Source organism: Coffea arabica, chromosome 4e (genome assembly GCF_036785885.1).
Source record: "Coffea arabica cultivar ET-39 chromosome 4e, Coffea Arabica ET-39 HiFi, whole genome shotgun sequence".
Taxonomy (NCBI): domain Eukaryota; kingdom Viridiplantae; phylum Streptophyta; class Magnoliopsida; order Gentianales; family Rubiaceae; genus Coffea; species Coffea arabica.
The window spans coordinates 17,220,997-17,236,824 of record NC_092317.1 but is presented as its reverse complement, the minus strand read 5'-3'; the positions used below and the strand labels follow the sequence as shown (position 1 = coordinate 17,236,824).

The window sequence follows — 15,828 nt, the reverse complement described above, 5'->3', positions numbered from 1 at the left end:
CGGCCGTAGCCACCTCACCAGCTAGTATCTCCTCAAGCTCAGCAATCCTAGCACTCTGAGCATTCGCCATAGTGCTCAACTCCTCTACATCCCGAAGCAAATCACGGTTGACATCCACCAGCTGACGTCGCTCATCATCAAGAGCAAGTACTTGATCATTCGGGTAAGCGTACATCATCCTACAGGGACAACGAGGAGTCCTCGAAGTATGCGAGTAACGTATGCGAGCTCCCCTACCATGAGCTCGGTAGTAGATAGACCTAAGAGGTCCCACGTGGCCATTTGCATGACCGTTACCATTAGCAGCATGTCCGTTTCCGTTATCCATCCCTGCAAAACAACCACAATTTCCAGATTAAGCTTAAAGTCGCTATTTCACTTAAATATCACTTACGATAAGACTAAGTCATCTCATCTCAATTCCTAAGGATAAAGTCCTTAATATATCTCCCCAAATAGATTTCTAATTTGGTGCTCTAACACCAACTACCATTCAAGAAACTCTCAGGTACTAATTCTCTTTAACCACCGGGATACAATAGGTTAATAGTCAAGTGAATCCCACGGTCCGGTATCTTAAACTTTTAGCCTAAGATACACTGCAAAGATCTGAAACCTAAGCTCTGATATCAACTGTGACGCCCCCACTTCTCCCAAAGGCGAACCCAAGGGTATCTACGGGACGCTTACCCAACTCTCGCCAGGACTCGGTACAAATTCAATTCAAACTTAAGAATAACCAATCAGTACTAAAAGTCGAAAATATAAAGGAAGGTCAATTCCTTAATAATCGATCAAGTCTTACATCATAAGTTACCAAAATATTTTACAATCCCAAAATATACAGCTTCCAAAAGTTGACTAAATGAATACATTCAAAATTCTAATAAAAAGGCCATCAAATCGACCTCTCCATAATTCCTTCCATTTCAGCTCCTGTTAAATCAAGCAAGTCTAACGGGGTAAGCGGATGCTCGTGAGACCAAGAAAACATGCAAGACAAGTAATTCAATAATAATAGCACTTGCACAATAGTGAAAACTATGACATTCAAGGAATTTCATAATTTATAATAAACACCCTTGAGTAGGATGCAGAACCTCTCCGGAGCTAATGATTTCTTACTTTGTCCAAGTTCAATTTTAATACCTTCTCGTGACGACACTCAGTCTCCCGGGTAGGTAATTGAGTTCGTAGCTCTTCACGTATTCCATGTATGTTTCTGAGACGACTCGAGAGTTACCTCCCACCCAAATCGGTGTGGCACTTACTATCGTTCAGTTTATAGTTCTGAGACGATTCGAGAGATACCTTCCACCCGGATCGGTGTGGTACTTACTATCGTCTAGAGGTCGATAAGGCATCGCTCCAATCGACTTAGAATGCTTTAGGGTTCTGAGACGATTCGAGAGGTACCTCCCATCCGGATCAGTGTGGTATTTGCTATCGTTCAGAGGTCTAGGGTACTGAAACGACTCGAGAGGTACCTCCCATACCTCCCACCCGAATCGGTGTGGTACTAACAATCGTTCAGTTAATAGGTCTGAGACGATTCGAGAGGTACCTCCCACCAAATCGGTGTGGTACTTGCTATCGTTCAGAGGTCGATGAGACATCGCTCCAATCGACTTATGCAGCCATAGCATATTTTTCAAGTCAAGTCAGGTCAGATCAAGCAAGTCAGGTCAGATCAAGCAAGTCACGTCAGGTCAAGCATGAGTCATTTATTTCAAATGAGAACGAGTGCGATAAAGTACACACTCGGCTCAGCAAGTTTACGTATCATGTATAACACTTGTACAACTAATATCTCAATCACATAAGCATTTAACACATACTTGACACTCACCAAATAAATAAAGAAGAAATGTCACTTGACGTTCAGGCATCCACCGTGGAATCCTCTTGAAGGTCCTCGTGCGAGCCTGAGCAATTAATAGTGAACTATCATTTATATACCCTAATTATCACGAATGATTGTACGCTTGTACAATCCAAGAAAATCTCACGAAAGCGAGCCTAATTACTCGCGAATCAAGACTCAAAAGTGGGATTTTTAAAGCACAAGAGAAATCGAGTTTTCATCTTTGAAATCAAGTGTAAAACGTTCAAGTGATATCGAGGAAAAAAGGAAAATTCGAAAAACTCCATTTCCTTAAGTTTCGAAAATTTCAACTTTGATACGAGATTTTTTGAAAAATCGTATCTCACTCATTACAAGTCCAAAATTGAAAAACTTGGTACCGTTGAAAACTTCTTCTGAAGTGCTAAAAGTTCTTAGAATACACTTTTCCATGATTCCAAATGGAAGGCATTCGAAATTTGGCCCAAAGTTGTTGTTTTAGGCTTGCAAGACAGTTTCGGGGTTGGTTTTTTACCAACTTTGAAAATTTGGAAAAATTCACAGAATTTGAAATAGCCCCTCAAATTTGAAACTCAATTATAGTTGCAATCAATGTTTAAAACTAAATGAGCAGAACAAGAATCGGAGTTTTGAGCACCAAGTTATAGTAGCTCAAATTTGCTGAAAAATTGAGACGGTTAGGCAAATTTTCAAGATTTAAGTTACAAACTTTGGGACTTTGTTTGAGCATTGAAATGGATTCGGAATGGTACCAAATTTGGCAGTACCACCCTACCATATAAGGGCTATCCCTTTGTCAAATTTCATGGAAAAATACATACGGAAAGTTGGTTAACTGAATCACGAAATTTTCAAAAGTTCCAAGGCAAATCTATCTTGGTCGTTTCGTTTTCCGTTTTCAAAACGTTTGGCCAACCAAGTATCTCAAACATGGTCCATTTGCATAGACAATGTCTAAGAAACATCCAAGATACATTTGGTAGGCGATTAACACCAAGAATTTCCAGACAACAAGTCCCAATCAAGATTTAGACATTTACTAGCCAAAAGAGGGTTTCAAATCATTGAGTCAGTTTCGAAATACGGCCACAACTCACTCAATTCAACTTGAATTGAGCATGGTTGGTGGCGTTGAAAACTAGATTCATAAAGCTACAATTTCTTAGAAGAAATCGTTTTCAAAATCTGCCCACAACTAACTCATACTTGAGCATCAAATTGCTGCTCAAAACAGAGCTTCCAGTGAACTAGTGAAACAGGACAGTCATGTTCAAACAATTGGTATGGACTACTCAAGTGGAATAAGGATGTCCATTTTATACCGTTGAAAATCTGGGAATGTCTAGTTTTCAGTGCCGCAAACAGAACTCGATTTTGACATCGGAGTAAAAAGTTATAGCCAAAACAAAAATACTGCCAGAGCAGTTACGGGAAAATTTCCAGTTTTTGCTGACTTCTGAAAACACATCATTTGGCCAACCAAATCATGAAATTTTTTGATGAAACTTTCTACACCACCCACACAACATGTATACATCATAAACAAGTTAATAGAACCACAAAAGTTTGCTCTAAGGGTCACGGACATTCACAGGGGCAGAAACGAAAAGTTTTTCATCTTCACTCCCTTTGAGCTTTCATCCATAATACCACTCATTTCTACTAATTTAAGCACTAAACCAACATTAATAACATCAAAACACCACAAATCAGTCCATCAAACCATAGTGGGAGTTCATAGAGCCCACACCAACTTTCCAACATAAATAAAGCTACCCACAAGAAGATATGAACTTGTAAGTGCTATATTACTTCCATAAACCAAGAATTTCAAGGTTGATCATTGATTACCTTAATTGATAACTTAGGCAGAAATTTCGGTCCTCTTAAAGCTCACAAGAACCGTGGAAATGAAGTCCTTTTTCCAACTTGAGTTGCTCTCCAAGTGTTTAGCAAAGTTTAGTGTAAATTTGAGGTGATTTGGTGGAGTAAAGTGAAGTGAAATGATGAAGAAGGTTAGCTCTTTCTTCCCTTGGTGTGGCCGGCTGCTTGGAGAAGGAAAAGAAGAGATGGTGCTAATGGTAAGCTTCCGTGAGAAGCTTTAAAATTTCTGGCCAAAAATTGCTTCAAAAGTCAACTAGGAATAGTGCGCGTACGCGTGCGTTTCATGCTTGATTCCTCTCGGGTTTGTTTCACTAGTGCACTAAACCTCTATTGCACTTCCATTCATACTATCATTATTCACTCTTAATAGTCCCAAAATAAAGGTCTTAAGTCCCTCAATTGATCACGCGCGTAAAAACGCGTATTTCCGATTTATGCGCGATAGAGTGAAATTTCCAAGAAATTCTTATAACGATAGTACCACTAACTATCACTTGAGCATTTAAACATAAAAATACTTTTTTTAAGACCAATATATATAAGTTTCCAATTTTCCAAACTCATTGTACTCTCAAATCGGTTACTGTCTCCAAACGCGTATTCACTATTCTCACTAAACGAGTTTTCGAAAATTAAATTTATTAACGGAACATTTTAAAAATATTTACAAGTCATAGTTCCATGTAAATGATTCAAAAAGGGTTGAAATAAATTATTTGGAGGGAACAGGTGGATAAATATTTAAATAAACCAATATTATTCGATAAAAATAAGAAAATTTTTCGGGTCCTCACATTGTTGACCATTCTGGTGTTATTGACGAGTTTGGTTGTGAGCAGGGAAGAAACGGAGAAGGAAAAAAAAACAAAAAAAAAAAGAAAAGGAAAGGAAATAAAAAGGCAACGGACAAAAAAACTGGAAAATACTGAATTGTCCTTGATAATTTCAGTTGGAACTCGCCTAATATGCGAGTGTAACTCAAACTCCGTTATTTTGGATGCTCTTCATCCAAGTTCCAAGCAAGTCCAAAGTATAGGGAGGTTATGTGGGGATTTTTAAAAATAATGAAGTTTTGTGTACAATAGATAAACCATAGGGGGTTTATTGTATTTTACCTTTTTTTTAGCATAGCTTATTGGTACTTTTTTTTTTTTTTCAAATTCAGGCATATGCAATTAACCATCCTAACTTTCACCATTTAATATATATATATGTCTCTGTGTGGGTATGTGTGCAAAAAATGTAGGTACTTTTAGAATAAAAGTAAAACTGTATGGCATGAAAAGTCATTAAAGTTTCTAAAATTTATCTTTTGGTCATCAAACTATATACTTTTTTTTACTAAAAAGATTATTGAACTCGTAAGAGTGCAATTTTTATGGTCATTTGTCTGATTCAATATACTTGACTAGCATGCTTAAGTTTCTAGAAGCAAAAAATTCCTTAAAACTTTGGCACAAATTTTTCTGCCGCAAACTATGCCAAAACTGTTACAAGTAACTTCCTACCTTGTTATTAAACCCAATTGGAAGATACAAGATAGCCTTCCGAATCTCCGATTAGGTTTTATGATAAGTAGGAAATTACTTTGAACCTTCTTTTTAAGGGCAAAAAACTGCAGTGGTCCCTAAACTTTCAACTTGGCACACTTTTAATCCGCCAACTAATAAGTGCATAAATGTAGTCCTCTAATTAATAAAAAATGTATAGTCGTAGTTCTTCCGTCCAATTCTAATGTTAAGATGGATGGGAAACATGTCACGGACTACTCATATGATATTTTTAGGCGGAATTCTTGTCAGCACAGCAGAGGGGCTTTCCTCAAATCTTCTTCTTCACTCCGATTGGGAAAGAAGCTTCGAAGACTGGTAGCAGTAGATCGAGAGGCCCTCAATTGAATTAAAAATGAGAAGATTCAATAGTCCAACTCTCACCATGTGCCCTTGCAGTAAATTGACAAAGATGGTGACTTTGTGGACATTTCGAAATCCTGGCCGGAGGTGTGCCGTATGCATTGATGGGGGTTGCGAGTTTTGGGATTGGATCGATGGGGAGATGCGTCGTTGATCAACTGAGGTGATACCTAGTTTTCTAAGAAGGGTAAATGCAACTGAGCAACAAAGGGATGAATTGCAAGATTTATTAACAAAATTGGAGTCAAAAGCTACAAAGTTGAAGGTGAACGTGAAGGAGATGGAACAAGAATTGGCGAGGCAAAAGCATACTAGGAAGTGGCTTGTAAGGCTATTGGAACTCTCTTGGGGTTTAATCTTATTAATAATGGTTTGGCATCGAGATGAAAGATGGACTTCTGGAATGCTGTAGATCGAAGGAGCCCTATAAAAATTGTGTTCATGTGAAAAATGTGTCCATCGAGATGATGATGGAGTAATCTGGTTTATTGTGTTCATGTGAAAATTGTGTTGTAATCCTGCCGTATTGTGTAGGCCTTTTGTAGTGTTGGCTAGACTAACCAATATGAAGTTGAATTGTACACCGTACTTGTGGAAGAATGGAAATAATGGGATGAAATTTAACTTGCAACTTGTTTGGCTTTGAAATTGTTTTGGCAACCACATGAAGACAGTAGAATGGGAACAATTTAATAAATGTTAAAAACAGCAGAAACATGTAACCAAAAGGCCTTGTTATATTCATTTACTCACAAGTGGATAAAAGCAAACATGGCAGTAAAAGGGATACAACAGTCAAGCTTGACCAATTAACCATCAATAGAAAAAAAAAACTAATCACTTAGACAAAATGCTAATTAGCTAGACAAAAAGCTAATTATTTAGTCAAAAGCTGTCTATTCATAATTACAAAAGATGTTTCCTAGTCAAAAGAGATCCAACCATGGTTCAATAAAGTATTGCTGAGTATGGCAAAAAGAGACCGATTTAGTGGCCTTGTCTAGACTTTTAAGCTACACCCTGTTCTCTTCTACCTGCAGTTCCCCTTTCTCTACCTGATCTTCCTCTGCCTCTCCCACTCCATTTTTCCTTCCAATTCCCGACAGTGAAAGGAGATTGCTTGCCCAAATATGTATAGTTCAAATTGATAAACCCTTTATTAGCATCTGTCAAAGGATGTTTTGAAGTACTTTTCCAGTTCTACCTCTTAGGCGCTGGTTGCTGTGTTGGGGGAGTGCTAGTAGAGGCCTGTTTTTCTTGAAGATTAACATGCAGGAATGAAGACCGGTGGTCCTACTGCTGTGACACTTGCTGTTGGCGGTGCTCATTCTTATGCTCATGCTGGTGTATAGATTCAAATAGAGACTATTGATGCTCATTATGATCCTGGACTCGAGGAGATTGCTGCTGCACATTTCTCCTTTGCTTACTTTGCTGGTCCTTTCTAACCTGTCAAAGGCAGCGAACTTAAAAAAGTAAGATTTTAAACTTCATTTGCAAGTGTAGCACAATTTCTAAACACTTACATGCTATTTTTTAGATGGCCTTGTAGAGGACCCTTGAATTTCAGGAGGTAATGTACCCTGTGAAGTATATACACCATCATTAGTACCCTATTCTGCTTGATTAGATTGGTTGGATCCTTCTTTGCATGTAGCTGCATTGTGACCTGCCTTTCCACACTTTCTACAATATATAACAATTCCTCTTCCCAGTTTTTTCCATGATTTTTCCCTTCTGTGATGTCTAATTTTTGAGCCTTTCTTCCTGTCCTAGATTGAGCAACTATGACTAGTGGGTCCAATAGAGGCATGGTGGATGGGAGCGGCCATAGAATTTCACCACTAATTGACTCGAGGATATTACAATATATCATCAGGAATAGATCTTTACTGTAGCAACCTTCAAGTTCATTGTAAGGGTTTCCATTATTCCTATAAATTGCAGCTATTGCATGACAGCAAGGAATTCCACTCATAGCCCACAAGTTATATGTGCACTGCCTTTTCTTTAGGTCTACAGCATATTGGTGACCTCTTGGACCTTTCACTTGATAACCAACATCAGAATTCTATATAGGATTCTATTGAGTTGAATGCTTCACTCTTTCATCAACAATTTCACTAGGCAGTGGTCCAATAGGGCCTCTACAATTCTTTATGACTGACTTTCTTTGTTGAATCTTGTCCATAATATATTCTCTAATGGCCTCCAATAGAGAAATTATAGGCTAGTCCCTGGCTTCAAGATTAAGAGCATTAAAAGACACACAAAGGTTATTGACCAGCTGTAAGCACAAATTTCGTTGGCTAAAATAAAAGATAAGAAAACTTGTACAAAAGATCAAATATATTAAATCAAATAATAAGAATGTTATAATATCTGAAAATTCTTGAATCAAAGAAATTAATCCCCTGATTTTTCTCTTCAAATGACTTCAATTGAAGGGCCAAAAAGGTTTGTTCTCCGATCAAGAGGGTGTTTCCTATGATTTAGGCGTAGAAAACAGATGATTTGATGATGGCATTGAATACTCGAATATTTAAGTTTTCAACACGAATGGAAGGAGGATTTGTTTAACTTGAATTGGATTTGGACATGAGGGAAAAAACTCTTGAGAATTTGATAGAGGTTTTACGAAATTTAGGGATTTTAATTTGTCTTTTGCCTTGAGGGAAGACATCTATTTATAGCTAAAATTTGTAGGCTAAGTCTTCAAGAAAATCCTCAGAACCTTCCTGTATTTTAGGTGACTTGTAACTCAAGAACCCATTTAATTTAGGCTTAAATAGCAGGCCGGTCCAAATAGTCCATTGTAAATTAATAAATCAATTAATTCACTTCAATTTAAATGGACATAACAAATTTGATTTAATTTAATAGCCCATATAACATTGGTCCAACTTGTTAGTCCAAAACATAATGGACTTCTATAATGTAATTTAATTTAAATAAATCTTGACTAGATAAATTAAATAAATTTTCTTTGTCTACAAATACCCCCACTTCAAGACTTGGTGAGGCATTGCTTGACAATTGCCAAAGACGAGTCTTGAAGTATTACTCTTAATTTGCAAGACTTTTATCCAATGAAATGCATGAAAATCACGATTTTGTAGAATACTTGATCCATAAGAGAGCCCAAACTTTGCATTGCAGACTTATAATGTTGCTGAGTCGAATTGATTCATGCATAGGATCATGGTGCTTGTGGCTTCAATTCTTCAGTGGTTTCAATTCTTTAAAGAGTCTCAAGACCACTTTTCTTTTTGTTTGCAATTGATTCCAAAAGAATTAGAAACTTTCAACCATTTCCATGATGCGTCAATTCGGCAGGTACCCAAATCGAGCACTTGCAATGAATTGATAATTGCCAAAACCAACCACTAGACGGTGTAGAATGTAGGCAATTTCCTTAGACATTGAACTAGTTTTGTTAGCGAATAAGACATTGATGACCAACCCTCAATAATCTAATGGAAGGTTTGAAGCATAACTAAGAACGAAAGGTTATATGCTCACTTTCCTTCTGACCTTTAATTACTTCTAAGACCACGTGGCAATCAAAATTAGCTCACTGCCTACAATGAACATTCAATCGGGCACCATTGTAGCAAATTGGCATATGCTAAAACCAACTTGTGAACAACTGGAAACTATCAACTTAACAGCTTTTGAAACCAATTTCGTTATACCCAATTCCTGCAATTTCTGAAAGAACATTGATTCCTTTTTTTTCTTTCTATTGCACGGTTTGAGCTCTATAAAAGAAGCCAATAAGATCCTTTACAGCTCCAAGTACAACTGAACAAATCGCAGCATCATGGGGAAAGAACAAACCAGAACAATTCTATATACCACCAAGGTAATCGTCGAGCCTTCTTTTAGTTTTGATTTCAATCTTTTCCAGATTAACACTTGCACAATGCTTGCCAGATTTGCTGTGTTTTTCACCACATACTACAAAGGAATCTAAAGTTTTCTTTTTAGCTCCAAAGACATATTGCATGTCAAAATCTTTTGTTGACTTCTTTTGTTCTCATTGTCGCTGCAAATTCGATTCCCGTGCACTTTGTTACTGCTGAAAAATTGCATGCATTCTTCAAGTATTTCAATTACTTGCCAAATAGCTCCAATGAAACTTAGTTGGTATAGATTAATTATTGAACCTAGCGCCAAGACCACTTTAAGCTTCGATTGTTATTTTGCATGTGACGCCTGTTCATTGCATTTCATTGCTTCATACCATAACCCTCTCGATTCATGCAAAGTTCATAGTGTTTCTTTATTTAAATTGTAATTGAAGTTATTTGCATGCAATTTCATACTGATTGTAATGACTCCACCTCCCTCCAGGGCGTACCCAAGGATTTGGCGGACTGCCTGTCCAACTCTCGCCAGGACTCACTCATTTAATCGAAATTTAGCAAATACAAACCTCAACAATGAGAGCAATAACAATTACAACCTTAGATATATATACAATTATGGGCATTAAATGACCAAACAATCTCTAAATACAGTCAAGGAATTAAACTTACAAAATAAAACCAAACAAGCCCGCTAGAGAGATAAGGAGTGCCTACGCGAGCAATTAACAAAACTTAAATAAAGTCTACGTCTTCTTCAATTCCCACTCTCACGTTCTTAACCCTGTAAGGAAAACAAATTTCATGGAATGAGCTAGAAATCCAGTGAGGTTTCAAGTAAACAGGCAGGTAAATTAGCAAGCAAGATACCATGCATAGGATATCAAGAAACAAGTCAAACTCAAATGGATCATGACCTAGTGTGTAGTTAAGCAGGTAACCAAATAGATCATGCAATAGTGTACGGTAAAGAACACGTTCATGTCAAAGAATATAGTCTACTCTCAGGAGCAGGTTCCACAGTAGCTTATTCGGGGTTCGTTGACTCTCCATCAACCATGGAATTATAATGTCCGTAGATCCCCACTAAACGTCAATCTCCATCCACCGATCATCCCCCTACCGGACCCGAAAGCCAAACAAGTACTCAAGGTTTGTCAATCTCCTCGACCAAACCCTTGTCGGCTCAATTCGACCAACTAGTCATGGGTTGGGCTTATAACCCTAAGTATTCAAATATTTATGATCTGGGCCCCAAGTATTCAAGTATTCACGAGTAGAGTCGTTGGCTGTGACCCAACACTCACGCAGGTAATGATTGGAGACGTTAGCTGTGACGCCCCCACTTCTCCCTAAGGCGAACCAAAGGGTATCCGCGGGACGCCTGCCCAGCTCTCGCCGGGACTCACTACAATCGATCATTCAAAAGCTCGAAATACTTTAAGTAACCTCAATACATAATTAAAGTACTTCGAATATCTCACACTTACAATTATGCAGCTTTCAAGCTTAAATACAACCCAATGGAAAAGGGGTACTATAGCCATCCGTTATAATATAACTTAAAGTCTTCAAAAGAAAACAATCTAGTACTACTCACGAGCACCCTTGGTCTCGAACCCTGTAAAAGAAATCCACAACGTGGTATGAGCTACACAGCCCAGTGAGGTTCCAAGACACTCTAACAGTTCAAATAAATCAAATAAGTTGGGCATATCATACGCATGGTTCAAGGTTACACAATGGCATGTTATCATGAGGCAATAATCATTGTACAGGTAATTTGAGCATATCATAGGTATGGCACGTTTTCATAAAACGGTTATCATTATGTAAAATAAACACACATTGAAGGATACGGTGTTCCAGTGGAACTCTGTCGGTCATCTGCACCTTATGACTTCCGGATCCCCTCGGTTTGATTGGCCATCACCTTATCCCTCCAGTGGTAATACTCGAGTATACCGAAACGGTTGTCCAGGGTTCCAACCTACCCGACCGAGCCCAGTCCTGGCTCGAGTAGGTCAGTAACCGCGAGGCAGGGCCCAAGTTCAGCTTAGAGCTTACAACATGCACAAGTAATCAAGTAATTCGGCAAAAGGTAAAATTCATCATTTGAGTAGGTCGAGTGAGGTAAAGTACACACTCGCCTAACAATGATGGACAACTTCATATAACATGCGATTCATGATAATCAAGTGATCAAGTAAGTTGGTGATCACGTAAGCAGATAATCAAGTAAGCAAGTAGCCGAATGGATTAGAAAACGGTAAGTAAACACGGTAAACGGTAAACGGTGGTAATTACGGTTAATTGGCAGACATATGTCATTTTAATAGGCCACCATTGACCGATTTTCACTTTTTCCACATAAGAGTCGAGGAGATTCACTCCAACCGACTTATGCTGTCATAGCATAATTAATCATTTAAACACATCATGTAGATATGCTCTCCAAACATTTCATATCTAGTATTTCAAGTAATCACATAAATATGCTCTTTAAGCATTTCATATCGAATAGTTCAAATATACATATTTCAGGTATTTCATGTCGAGTAATTCAAGTATACCTTATTCAGATATGCATGAGTGTGGTAAATACTTAACATATAGCACTTAACACTTAATAATCATGGGTTATGCATGTCATAGACTTATTCCAATTACGTATTCCTATATGGAACACTCACCTATAGCAACAAGAGAGTAATACTCAAACAAGTGTCTAGGCGTCCACTTCGAGTTCTTCTTGAAGGTCCCCTTGAGCGCCTGAGCAAATAACCATTAACTATTATACACTATCACTTAGAACTCCTACTTATCAAAGAAGGTTGTACAATCTAAAGGGAATTCATGAATTGGGCCTTAATTATTAATAATCGAGGCTCAAGAGTAAAGTTTTAAAGTCTAAAGAAAGAGACTAACATTTTTCATGAAATCGAGTTCAAAATGTTCAATCGGTATCGAGAAAAGAAGGCAAGTTTCCAAAATCTCATTTCTAAGAAATTGTCAAATTTTAGCTTTGGGTGTCAATTCTAGAAAAATCGTATCTTGCACTACGTAGGTCCAAAATTGGAAAGCTTGATACCATTGGAAACTACATTCCGAGTACTACAAGTTTCTAGAAGACACTTTTCCATGATTCGAAATGGAAGATATTCAAAAGTTGGATCAAAGTTACTGCTGTAGAATACTAAGACAGTTTCAAGGTTGGTTTTTGGCCAATTTTGGAAATTCAGTAAAATTCACTTGTTTTGAACTAACCTTTGAAATTTGGAAATCAAATAGTGTTGCAATCCAAGAGTATAACAAAACAAGCGGATTGAGAAACGGAGTTTCGAGCACCAAGATATAGTAGCCCCAAGTTGAGGAAGATTCAAGACTGAAGAAGAATTTCCAGTTTTGAACCTCCAACACTAGAAATTTAATTGGGTATCGAAACGAACTTGGATTGGTACCAAAATTGGCAGTATTTTACTCCCATATGAAAGGTACCACTCTATCAAATTTCAGGGAAAAATACTTTCGGTAAGATAGTTAATTAGTCAACCAAAGTTCAGGAAAATTATAAGGCAATCTGCCTTGAGACTTTCATTACCCAATTCAAAACGTCTAATCAAGCAAACTATACAATCATGGTTCATTTGTGAAATAAAGGCCTAAGAAACATCCATAATGCCTTTGGTAAGTGTTTAGTATCAAGAACATCAATTAACAAGTTCACTCCAATATCTTGTTCCAAACCAGTCCAACATTAGGGTTTTTCCAAAACAGAGCAGTCCACTTGTTTCAGTCACAACTCAGTCAATTTAACTCGAAATCGAGCATGGCTTACGCCGTTGGAAAATACGTTCATAGGGGTAAAATATCACAGAAGAAATCATTTCCAAATTCGGCACCAATCTGGTTCAAAATCGGGCATCAAGTTGCTGCCTGAACACTTCATTCCAGATGAACAGAGCAACAGGACAGCGAACTTAAAACATTTGGTTCGGCTTGCTCACAAAGAATCAGAACGTGCATTATATACCAAATTAAAGCCAGGAATGTCTAGTTTCCAACGCCACCAACGGCACATGATTTCGACATCCGAGGACAGAGTTATAGCCAAAATACTACCACTGGTCAGAATCATACGCGAACAGTTTTCCAGATTGCTAGTTTCTCAAGAAAAATTCATTTGCTCAATCAAACCTCAATATTTTCCAATGAAATTTTTCACACATCTAATACATCCTATAAACATCTAATTCAAGCCATTAAACCATTAAAAATTGGCCTGGAAATGGCCGAACATGGCAGGGGCAAAATCGGAAGTTTTTGCTTCTTACACCCAATGAAGTTTCTACTAATTACCCACCACTAATGCATCATTATAACCACTAAACCAACAATATAATCACCATCAATCATCACATCAGCAACAATAACCCAAGTGTGGGAATTCCAAGAGCCCACTATCACATTTTTACACCATACACAAGCTAACCAAATGCATGCATGAACTTAACAAGGTAAGATAGCTTCCAAACTTCAAGTTTTCAAGAGTGGATCATCACTTACTTTGGGTTGATGTTCAGCAGAATTTTCGGCCCTCTATTACCCCAGAAAAACCGTGATTTCCAGCCCTTGTTTGCAGCTCAAAATGATCCTCAAGTGTCAAGCTAGGTGTGGTGCAAGTTTGGTTAATTTTGGAGATGATTTGGAGTGGTTTTGAGTGAGATTAGTGAGCAGAAATTTTGTTGCAAATGAGTTAGAGAGAGGAGGGAGCTGGCCGGCTGTTTGAAGCTCAAGAGAGAGAGAGAGATCAGATTTTAGCTTCCAAGAGAAGACATTAACTTGTGGCCTCAAGTCACCCATTAGTCAACTCACATTAGGGTGCGTTTGGCGCGATTAGGGCTCGATTTTCTCGCGCGTTTGGTTCACTAGTGCACTAAACCTCCAATGTATTTATATTCATGTAGATAATATTCACTCTTAATTGTCCCGAAATAAAGGTCTAAAGTCCCTCAAATAAAGTCGCGCGTGTGAAAACGCGTACCGTCAATTTTTTACGCTATAACGCGAAACCTCCGGGAAATTCTTATAACGATAGTACTAATAACTATCACTTGAGTATTTAAACATTAAAATACCGAATTTAGGTCCATTGTACATGTCTCCAATATTCCAAACTTATTGTACTCTCAAGCGGATAAAATCTTCAAGCACTATTCACTGTTTTTACTAAACGCGCTCCAGGAAATTAATTCATGAAATGAGTTACTTTAAAAATATAACGAAGTTATATTACCATGTATTTAGGTCTAATAAGACTAGAAAATATTCCTCGAGGCAAATATCCAATTAAATAATTTATTAAGCCACAAATTAGGCTAAAAAAATAATAGTTTTTACGAGTCCTCACATTAGCTGTCACCTAACGCTCCGTATTCAAGCATGTCACGAGTTCAAGTCAGGAATTCAAGTCACGAGTAAACAGGTTAGGAACTTCGTCCTTTACCCAAGGTTGCCCAACTTACCCGATCGCTCTAAAACTGGTCTCAAGCAAGAGATCCAATGAGGGCTCAGTTCAGCCGTTACCGACCTACATTCACGCATACGCATGAGTAACCCAAGTTCCCACTTACCCAATATCTCGGATAAGAGTTCAAGGGCCCAGTTCAGCCACTGCAAGAAAATATGCAGCCGGTCTACAATCATGCACCTGTACATGTAAGTTTGCACACAAATCAAGTATTTCAAGTTCATGGAGGTCGAGTGCACATGAGGACATGCCTAGCCATGATCAAGTCACAAGTAAGATCAGCACGTCACTTTTTCAAGCATTTCAAGCATTTCAAGTCAAGATACGAGTCACATGTAAATCAAGTTGCTTGTACATACATGAATGAGATATCAAGTTTTTAGTCAAGTTAGGTCAAGTGCAATAAATTACACACTCGCCTATGAAATGACAAATCAAGTGTCTAGCAATTTCTAGCAACAATGAGCATGGAACATGTAGTTGGAACATTCACCAGTTCAAACAGAGCAACGTTAAACGTTCATCTCCAGGGTATTTGCGTATTCACCGTCAAAACCCTAAGAGCAACCAAGATAAAATATTATGGATCAACCATCCAAAACTTAGGTGAACGAAGTTCACATGTTAGACTCAACTAGGAGCCATACGCCTATCCAAGTTAGCCTCTCAAAACACAAAGTTCAAAGACAAATTTGAAAGTGCAAGTCAAGGAAAATCCAAGTAGCTACTAGGGCAAAGATTCAAGTATGGTTTTGGGAGTGAAAAGAG

At 37.9% G+C, this 15,828-nt stretch overlaps 1 long non-coding RNA gene across 1 annotated transcript; it reads right to left on the bottom strand.

Annotated features, from left to right (window-relative positions):
* Window positions 1-12,005: 12,005 nt before the first annotated feature.
* Window positions 12,006-14,312, bottom strand: LOC113742070 (uncharacterized). The gene is made up of 2 exons (XR_003460791.2): window positions 14,097-14,312; window positions 12,006-12,302 (listed from the first exon to the last, which is right to left on the bottom strand). It is a non-coding gene; the product is annotated as an uncharacterized lncRNA (long non-coding RNA).
* Window positions 14,313-15,828: the final 1,516 nt, after the last annotated feature.